Here is a 9,976-nt window from a genome sequence, read left to right as displayed (position 1 = left end):
TTGTTCAATCCACCTCCCCACTAAACTACCTGCCCCCCACTAGCTGAGTCTGTCTCTGTTTTGCTTGTTAGGTGAGTTTGTTCATTAGATTCCACATATGAGTAAAATCATATGGTATTTGTCTTTCTCTGACTGGCTTATTTCACTTAACATAATGTTCTCCAGGTCCATCCATACTGTTGCAAAGAGTAAATTTTTCTTCTTTTTTATGACCGAGTAGTATTCCATTTTGTAAATATCCCACTTATTTCCTGATGGACACTTGGGCTGCTTCCATATCCCGGCGATTGTAAATAATGCTGCAATGAACATGGGGGTGCTTATGCTCTTTCAAGTTAGTGGTTTAGGTTCCTTTGAACATCTTCCCAGAAGTGGGATAGCTGGGTCGAAAGGCAGATCCCTTTTTAATTTTTTGAAGTATCTCCACACTGCTTTCCACAGTGGCTCACCAATCTGCATTCCCACCAATAGTACAAAAGGGTTCCACTTTCTCCACATCCTTGCCAATGCTTGTTTATTGGTTTATCAATGATAGCCATTCTGACAGGTGTGCGGTGGTATCTCATTGTGGCTTTTATTTGTATTTCTCTGATGATGAGTGACATTGAGCAACTTTTTGTATGTCTATTGGCCATCTGTATGTCCTCTTTGGAGAAGTGTCTATTCAGGTCCTCTGCCCATTTTTTAATTGGGTTGTTTTGTTTGTTTGTTTATTTGTTTTTTGGTGTTGAGTTTTGTAAGTACTTAAAATATCACGTATCAATGAAATTCTAAGTGCTTTATAAATAATGAGTTATTTAATTCTCCTAACAACATAATGACCCTATGAGGCAGGTGCTATTATTATCCCTATCTTGAAGATGAGAAAAGCAAGGCACAAAGATGTTAAGAAGCTTGTCCAAGATCACACAGCTAAAGAGCATTGAGGCTGAGTTCCAAACACACAAGGTCTGGCTCTAGAGGGTGCTATCCCATGCTGCCTCCCCACCTCTGCATATTATAGACATATGACACATATTGTAGCAAATATAAACTTGGTTATTGAGAAAACTTATAGAGTGAAATAACTTGAATATGTGTAAAGGAAAAAAACTTGAGTATCTTCTCCCCAAGTCTACTCTTTCATTTGTATAACCAAATCTTCCACTTTTGTTATCGTCATCATCTCTTCGGTCTCAAAGAGAGTCACTGCCTGACATGTCAAAAATGTTCAGTAAAGTCTTCAGGATTTTACTGAATTGAACTATTCTAAACTGAATTGAATTGAAGCATGCAAGGATATCAGAGTGAGAACTTTCCCTGGAGAACTGGGGGAGATTTTAGAGAAGAACTGACTAGGATATAACACAACACTGCATGGGACTAAGAGATGGGACAGTTCTATACCCTCATTTTACAAATGGTGACTCTCAAGCAGGTAAGAGGAACCAGCAATGGGTCAAGAACCCAGTGGGAGAAAAGCCTTAGCCCCCTAATACTCAAAATGTGGTCCATAGACTTGTGGGACCTGTGACACTGGCATCATATGGAGGCTTGTTCCCACAGACCTGTTCAATCAGGATCTGTAAGTAACAAGATCTCCAGGTGACTTGCTTGCCCATTAGAGTTGGAGAAGCATTGGCCAAGGGAAGATTATATAGCCAAACCCAGATTCCTCATGATTTCATTCTCTCTGGACCCCACTAAGTTTTGGTAAATACTTCTCCCCTCTGGCCTGCACCTGGCTCCTGGAAACCTCATGTACATGGATCCCATGGAGGTTAAGATGAATATAATTTTGTGCATGCATATCTCTACTGTAGAGAGAAGACTTTGCCCTCAGCAACTCAAAGAAGACACAGCTGAGAATGATGTTGGTGAATGTTCAACAGGTGGTCTTGACAAAGGGTGGGGACAGAAAGAAATGGGTTGGTTTTGTCCAATTCTAAGCACTTGCATTTAATGAGGATACTGGGCCTGCTATACATTGGTCATTTGTGCCAGGAAAGGAGTGAAAGAGATACTGTTAAAATAAAGTTGGTTGGGCAATCTGGTACAGGGGTATGTTGGTTAAAACATGAGAATGTGGCCCTGGCTGGTGTAGCTCACTGGATTGAGTGCCATCCTGTGGACCGAGGGGTCGCTGGTTCGATGCCCAGTCAGGGCACATGCCTGGGTTGCAGGCCAGGTCCCCAGGTGGGGGCGTGCGAGAGGCAATTGATGGATGTATCTCTCACACATTGATGTGTCTCTCCCTCTCTCACTCCTTCTGCAAAAATAAGTAAAATATTTTTAAAGAAATCTGAGAACATGGAAGTATTGGATAATCTTGGCCTCAGAATAATTATGAGATCTGAGGCCATAGCCATTTGGCTGTGGCTTTCAGTGAAAAAGGAGCCAAGGTCCCAAGGCCTGGGTTAGCATGGAAAATGGATACTGCCAGATAGAAGGGACAATACACCAGATAGAACCAACAATGGAGGGTGGTAAACAAGATCAGAAATTGGAGAAAGTATAAAAGCATAGGCTACATATAATAAGAAGGAAATAGTTAATTCAAATAAAATAATCTGCAACCACAGTTGCCATGGCTGAGGACCATCTGATGGCTGGACATAAGATGACACCATATAGGAAAGAGCTGTTAATGGAAGGGGAAATCTTCTAGGCAACTCTTCACCCCAGAAGTACTCTTTTCCTGTGTAAACCCATGGAAGATGATAAAACCCTTTCTTCAACTGCTGGGAAAGACATTCATAGGCATTTCATAGAGGCAGTTTGTTGCAGAAGGTATTCACGGAACAAGTTTCATTGGAAGAGAATTGCACCTCCTGAAATCTCTGCATTTGCATGAATATGTGTGGTAGCAAATAAGAGCAGAAATAGCTAAAGTAGAAGAAATACAGACATCTGTATAGTCTGGAGTGAACAGTTGGAGGCCAACTACAGTTCTGCAGTTGACCTATCAGCTCTGCAGCAAGGAAAGGATGGGTCCAAATTCCACAGGCAGGAGATGTAGAAAGGGCCTTGTGGCTAGTGCTGATCCAGCAGGATAAGGGAAGAAGGTTCAGAGAGTATCAGGATAAAATGTCTAGGGGCACCTAGCACAGAACCAAACCAGTGACCTAATGGTATACTAGGTAGAACAGTTAACTACAAATAAACCACATTATCCATTCCACAAAGCGAGTCCTGAACTGATCCTCCTCGCTGCTGTGCTTATAGTTTAGAGAACCCCTTTAACTATTCATGGCAGATGGATGTGATCTCAAAGAGAGAAGTTCAAGGAGATAGCACCCCTCAGAGACAGTGCCTATTTGACTCCCTTCTCTTCTTCTTTCCTACACAGGTCTCCACTCTTCTTTCTTTTTCTCCTACTGCCACTTTCTCTCCTTTTCTTGGCCTTCTGACTCTTCTGGCTTGAAAATAAAACTGAAGTTTATATTCTATTATATACTATAGAGAATTTTATGTTTCCTGGTCTTGGTTTATAAAATGCACAAGTGAAATAGCTTTATTTATTTATTCATTAAAATAGACTGTATTAACTTGATTTTTATGCTTTTGTACCTACCTCTCCCACCCTTTGCCCTAAAAGATGGCACTGTCTGTGCCAAAATGGCATCTATCCAAGTCTGTTACTAGCATAGCATTTGCAAAGGACATTTACAGAGAATAGTGTTGTAGATGCTTTATGAGCCAGAACAGGAACCCCAACTCTCCAGAAGATGACATGAAATCTCTTGTCTAACACAGTTAACTGAGGATAGAGCCAGGTCATAAAGACAGACAAGTCAGGTAGCAATTCAACTGTCTCCACTGATTCTAGGGATACCTCTGTTTGAAGGTCACAGAATTTCTATTTGCTCACCTCTTAAATCATCTGCTTCTGTCTGCAGGTGGTGACAGAGGCTCCAGAAAAACTAAAATAGTCATCTTTCAAGGTTAACAAGGAGCTGCTTAGAAGCCCCAGCATGACTGTCAGTAGCCAGTCACAGGGAGCTGTCAGTGGCTCCCCTGAGTAAGAGTTTCAGTTAATGCAGAGAGTAAGGCTGGGGAAGCCACATATGGAGAAGAACTAGCTGTTTGGGTTCCTATGTGGGAACCCAACACCGAAGGCAAAGAGGGTGGGTTTTGCCATTCCCTCAAGCAAAACAGACTAGAATGGTCCCAGTGGGATGACTGCAACCAGGAAAAACTTGGTACAATCTGGGGCTCATTCAGTGAAATCCATTGTTTTCTCCCCATGGAAGGGGTTCTCAATTAGATTTCCCCTGAAGTCCTTTTACTCCCTAAGTGATCTCTTTGAGAGACTTTTTATGCAGATACTGTGAGGCTGATTCAAATGAATGGTATAATCCTAGTTTGGGGTCAGATTTATGCCATGCCATTTTCTGAACATAAGCCTCTCTTATTTGTAAAATAAGAGCATTTCAAATACAATATATAGTAACATGATAACTCAGCCCCACAAGAAAGTTTTTCAAAATAATGAAAATTAAAAGGCTTTTCCTCCAGACTCCTCCATAATTTTCCCCTTCAAGTTCAGTTCAAGAATGGAAAAAGGGGTGACTACTTGGGGCAGGTGACATCATGCTAATAGACAGCAGAAAGAGAGAAAGCAGAACTCCACAACTCATGATACTTCTACCTACTCTACCAAGGAGACTAATCTTCAGTCTGAGCAGGTACAATAAACTCAAGTAGGAACAGACTGAAGCCCATGATAGGTGGAGAGATAGTAAAAGAGTGTCTGTAAGTAAATTCAAGTCTTCAAGCCTAGAAAACTTCCCTCCTTGACAGGTGGGACTGGGAAACTACAATCTGTCATCTTGGAGAAATAGTGAAAAAGAAGAGGTGCCAAGTAACTGTAGATAAGCGCCTTTGTCCCAATTTTTCAAAGAGAGGTAAAAGCTGCATTGTGGAAACCATTAGCTGGTGAACTCCACAGAATTATAGACTGTACTATTGAAGAGAAGATTGGAAACTTTATAAGGAAAACAGGGATCATCAGATGCTGGCCAGTACCATTATCACAAAGTCATTCCAGGAATAGTTGGTCTGATACAATGTCAAGTTGTGAGAGGAGTGCAGGATATTTTTTAAGTTATCTTTTAATTAAGACTGTTATTCATTCATTCATTCATTCATTTGTTTTTAAACCTTTACTAGAATGTAAGCCTTATGCAGGTAGAGATTTTTTTATAGGGAGAGGAATTGTTCTTTGGTTTTAATGCTGCATATAAAACAATGTTTGGCACATAGAAGACACTCAATAAATATTGTTGAATAAATCAATAGATGTGCATAATAAAAGACTACAAGAAGACATAGCAAAAGTTAACTGAAATTATCTATGGGTGGTTTTAATTTTCTTCTTTATACTAGTTTTTTTCCTCTATTTTTTATATTCTCTATAATGAGCATAGTTACTTTTGTAATCACAAAAATAAAATACTATCCTCTTTGAAAAACTCCCTCATGACAAATTAGTCTTATTTTATTCTCTTTGAAAATATTTCCAGACCGGTAAAACAAGGGAATGTAGATTTCCATGAAGTGGTTCCCTAAACCTCTCATGTTACCCTTTGACCCAGATGAAGAGTTGTCGGCTCAGTAATTGGCTGAACTGGATGGATTTGTTGAATGACTAAACCCAACAGTGTTTATTAAAGGATCAGTGCCAATTCCAAGGGAAGTCTCCAGTGGTGTGATGCAGGGATTGGTCTCATTCAGCATGTTCTCCAGAGGCTTGGATAAAGACCTTCCCTAGGAAGATCTACTTACTTAAGTTATAGACAACGGGGTAGCTGGGAAACCTAGCTGATACATTGGAGAATCCACATAAATGTGATCTCAACAATCTTTAACCATGGGTTAAAACTAATTAAGTTAAACTTGTTAGGTCCTATATTCAGGTTTCAAAAATGTCCATAGAACAGATTTTGAAAGGAAAAGATCTCCTTTGTGGGAAAAAAAAAAAAACCCAAAATTTAGTTGGTCTCAAGCTTGTTAGGAATCAACAGAGTGCTGTGGCTGTTCAACAGCTTGTTCACATTGATGGAGTTCTCATACTTAGATTTAAGGTTCATTCCAGATTTAGCATTCTATGATCTATGACAGCATTTCCCAAAGTCTTTTGGAATAATCCATGTTAAATAGAAGTTTAGTAATCATATATACTTAGGAATCACCTTTGGAGCTGCTGGGTTCCCCTTTTAGAGATACACAGTGCATATTAGCATGTTAAACACTGTTAGAAGTCTTGTAAAGAACTTCCTGAATTTTTTTCATCAGGAAATGTTTTTTGTTTTGTTTTGCTCTTGTGTGACACCTGTTTACAATCAGAGCATTCTTCAGGAAAGGCTGATTTACCATAGTTCTTCTAGGCATAAACTATATCATATACAAGTATAGAGGCATGGGCAAAAGTAGATTTATGGATTATAGTTGTTCACATAGAAAATAATACAAAAATTAATAAATAATAATACATATACTTGTAACTGTAAACCTACTTTTGCCCACCCCTGTATTTTTGTCCTTGTCAGCAAATAGAACAAAGTGTGGCACACAATAGGTATACTCAGTACATGCTTGTTGAGTGAATAAAAAAGAACGTGACAAAATACTACAGTATCATGAACACTTCAAATTGCATTATGTAAAAGGTTCACAGGCATCTCACATGTGTCCAGAGGAGAACTTACAGTATGGTAGACTTGGTACCTTAGTTATCTAATGGAGGCTTTGCCTAAAAAGAAGGAGTTGCTCAGAACAAAGCCCTGACAGAGGAGAATGGGCTAGAGTGAGCCTGCCTGGAATCTGGAAGTGAGACCAACCTGCCAGGAGAGAGTAAGACATCACAAGTCATTAGCCAAGTCCCAGGGTCAAGCATGGGTAAGAAAGTCCAGTTAGAGGCTTTGGGGTACACTTCCAGGCAAGACACCACAGAGAGATAATTTAGTCCAGTGATTCTCAACCCTGGTTACACATATCAACCCCCTGCATAGTTTTAAAAAAAATACCAATATCTGGGCCTCTTCCTGGACCTACTAGATCAGAATCTCTGGGGGTTGGCTTTAGTGGTGGCAGGGCTGGGACTAGGGTGAGGTACGCCAGACTCCTAGGGCACAAAATGTACAAAGATATCACTCTCATGGTCCTACAAGTGCCAGGTCGTCTTTCTAAGAGTGATGTGTCCTTGTATTTCACATACTAGGAGCCTGGTTTGCTTTACCCTAGTCCCAGTCCTGGATATTAGTATGCTGTAAAGTTTTTCCCGGTGAGTCTAAGATGTGGCCAGTGTTTATAATCACTCAAACTCATTCAATTAAGGAACAAGGTATCAGAGGTTATGCAGGAAGTTAATGTCAAAGGCAGGGCCAAAAAGGACCAGTGGAGTCTGGCAGTAGGCAAAGAGACAAGGAGGAGGCAAGCAGAAGCACTTGACATCAAATACTGGGGACTCATCCATAGGTACGGGGATTTGGCTTCAATCTTAAGAAGGCCTTGTGAGAAAAGACAAGGCTCCAATCCAGTGTACTGGGACCAAAGTAGGGACCTGAAGCCGAAATCTAGCATTAGGGAATAAATATGGCCCGAAGCAGAGGAGCTGAACCACAGGGCTCACTGAGTCATCATGAGCAGGTGTGACCAAGCGATGGGTCTGTGAGGGCAGCACAGGAGCAGCTGCCTGTGCTTCAGGAGTCCTCTTGGTTCCTCCCTGCAGTCCCAGTGCCTGAGCAGAGTAGGGAATATAAACATTTGAAGGAAAGTCTTGTGGATAAGGAATCAAATTTATTCCAAGGCGTTTTGATAACTAGGATTCAGACCAATAAGAGAAATCACAACCTGGCCCCAATATTATGCACTTCTACCAATTGGAGAGCTTCCAACAATATAGTAAAGCAGTATGTGTAATCTGGCATAGTATTAGAAATTTTTGTAGAGGGCAGTCTCCACTGCGGGAGGGCCCACTGTGTATTAAATGACTGCCTTTCAACTAAAAAATTCTAAATCACTTGTCTTTATTATTATTTTTTTAATCTCCAGGAACTCCCCTGGGATTCCCCAAAATGCTCTCTATCTATCAAGTATACAAGATGGTTAAGAAGACCAAAGGAGTATTTGCATATAATTGGATTATAAAAGACTGAGGTTTGAATAAACTGCGCTGTCTATTCACAGATAATTTTCAGGTTAAAATTTTATCACTGGTCTCCTTATAGTCATCATCTTTTGATTTCTCTCTTCTATATCTCCTCCTGTACTTATTTACATTGACCCAGATCAAATCTAATCAAATCAGCCTGCATTTGTGAAGTGCTTACTGTGAGCCAGGCTCTATGCTAGACACAAATCCTCACCTCAGAAGCATGTGACAAAGAAGATGGAGTCAGGGTTGAGGAAATAAAGAAATACATGGTCTTGGATAAACCACCTGAGGCCACAGCTCTCCCTCCCATCCACTTCTGCCCAGTGTGGAGAATAAGGAAGCAAGTCCCCCAGATGCACTACCTGCCGCTCTCATCCCCCTCCAGAGCCAATGTCAAAACAGGAATAGATTCTTGGAATTCCATACTGTATCCCCAGGGCTTTCATGACATACCACAAAAGAGAAGGTTCTTGGGCCAAGGAAGACAGTGCCTAGGTAGACAGTGTGGGTTATGTCTAGCCAGGAGGAAAGAAAAGCTCCTACCTGCCTCAGGACATATGCCTACAGTGTTCCACGGAGCTGGAAATGCTCTGCATGCTTTCCTTGTCTCCCTACACCAGCCTCCCAGAGTCCTTCACTTTTTTTCCTAAGTCCCTTCCTCTGGAAAGCATTCCATATGCACCAGATGCTGTTGGTCATCATTCCATAACAACTTCAGGTTTCCCTGGGCAACATTTATCACAACTGTACCCAATAAGCACTTGTGTGATTGTCTTCTCACCAGACTATAAGCTATTTTGGAGTAAGGATCTCAAATGAATAAATGAATGAATACCATAAGTCAAGAACAAGAAGCAGCAGCAGCAGCAGCAGCAACAGGTAGCTGGAAGCAGGAGAGGCAGGCCAACTGAGGCACCAAAGCCAGAGGCATGGCCAGAGCAAACAGGAAGACTGCAGGGCAAAGCATGGGGTTAAGCATGGAGCAGGTTAAGAAGGAGCAAGGACTGTTGGGTCAGAACTGTTAGGGCAAGGCTTGTGAATGCTGGATTTCAACAGGGTCCCTTGGAGGGAAGGTTTGGTGCCCCTTCTTGAACATGGGGCAAACTTTAGAGAGGAGGGCTCCCACTGGACACACTTGCTTCCCAGCACAAGCAAGATAATCTGTCCTCAGACCACAGGGCTTTGAGATTCCCTACTTAGTAAGGCTGCCATGTCTTGCTTACAGCTGCCCTGACCTTCTGTTGATATTTCTTTTTCCCAACTACAGCTGAAGGATTCCATCAGCCCCTCTCTCTGTGCCATAGCTATATGATGCTCTGAGTACCTCTTGATTACCCAACTGAGACATCTGGGGGGATTTAAAAGATGGAAGCAGGTTGGTATGCCCCAAGGGGCAGGAAGAGTCATATCTTAGAACACGGCTGGACCTGGACTGATTAACTACATTAGAACAGGAAAAACAGCAAGGGTTCTGAAATTTAGAATTAGACTCAACTCAGGTAAGACAAGCAGCAAGGGGAGAGTAGAACAACCAATCCAGTGGAGGAACAAAGAATTAGATAGATACAGTGGTAGGCCACATGAATATGGCAGCAAGAAATCAGTTTGGGGGCTTCATTGGAAAACATTAGGGGTCACCCGCTGGGTGGATGGGCACAGAGATAAATGTAATATGTAAGTCAAATGCAGGTAGTACTAAGAAGTTCCAGGAGGCAGAAAGCCACCCCAGAATGTTTTTGCAGGTAGCAAGGTCAAACGTCAAGACACAGTCCCCAAGAGAACCAGAAGCCAGGGTATGACACTTAAGCAAGGAATGTCCTCAGACTCTGAGGGCCTCAG

The sequence above is a fragment of the Furipterus horrens genome, unplaced genomic scaffold, assembly GCF_987537825.1.
Source record: "Furipterus horrens unplaced genomic scaffold, mFurHor1.1.pri manual_scaffold_2, whole genome shotgun sequence".
Taxonomy (NCBI): Eukaryota; Metazoa; Chordata; class Mammalia; order Chiroptera; family Furipteridae; genus Furipterus; species Furipterus horrens.
The sequence above is the reverse complement of the archived record's forward strand: the minus strand, read 5'-3'. Positions refer to the sequence as shown.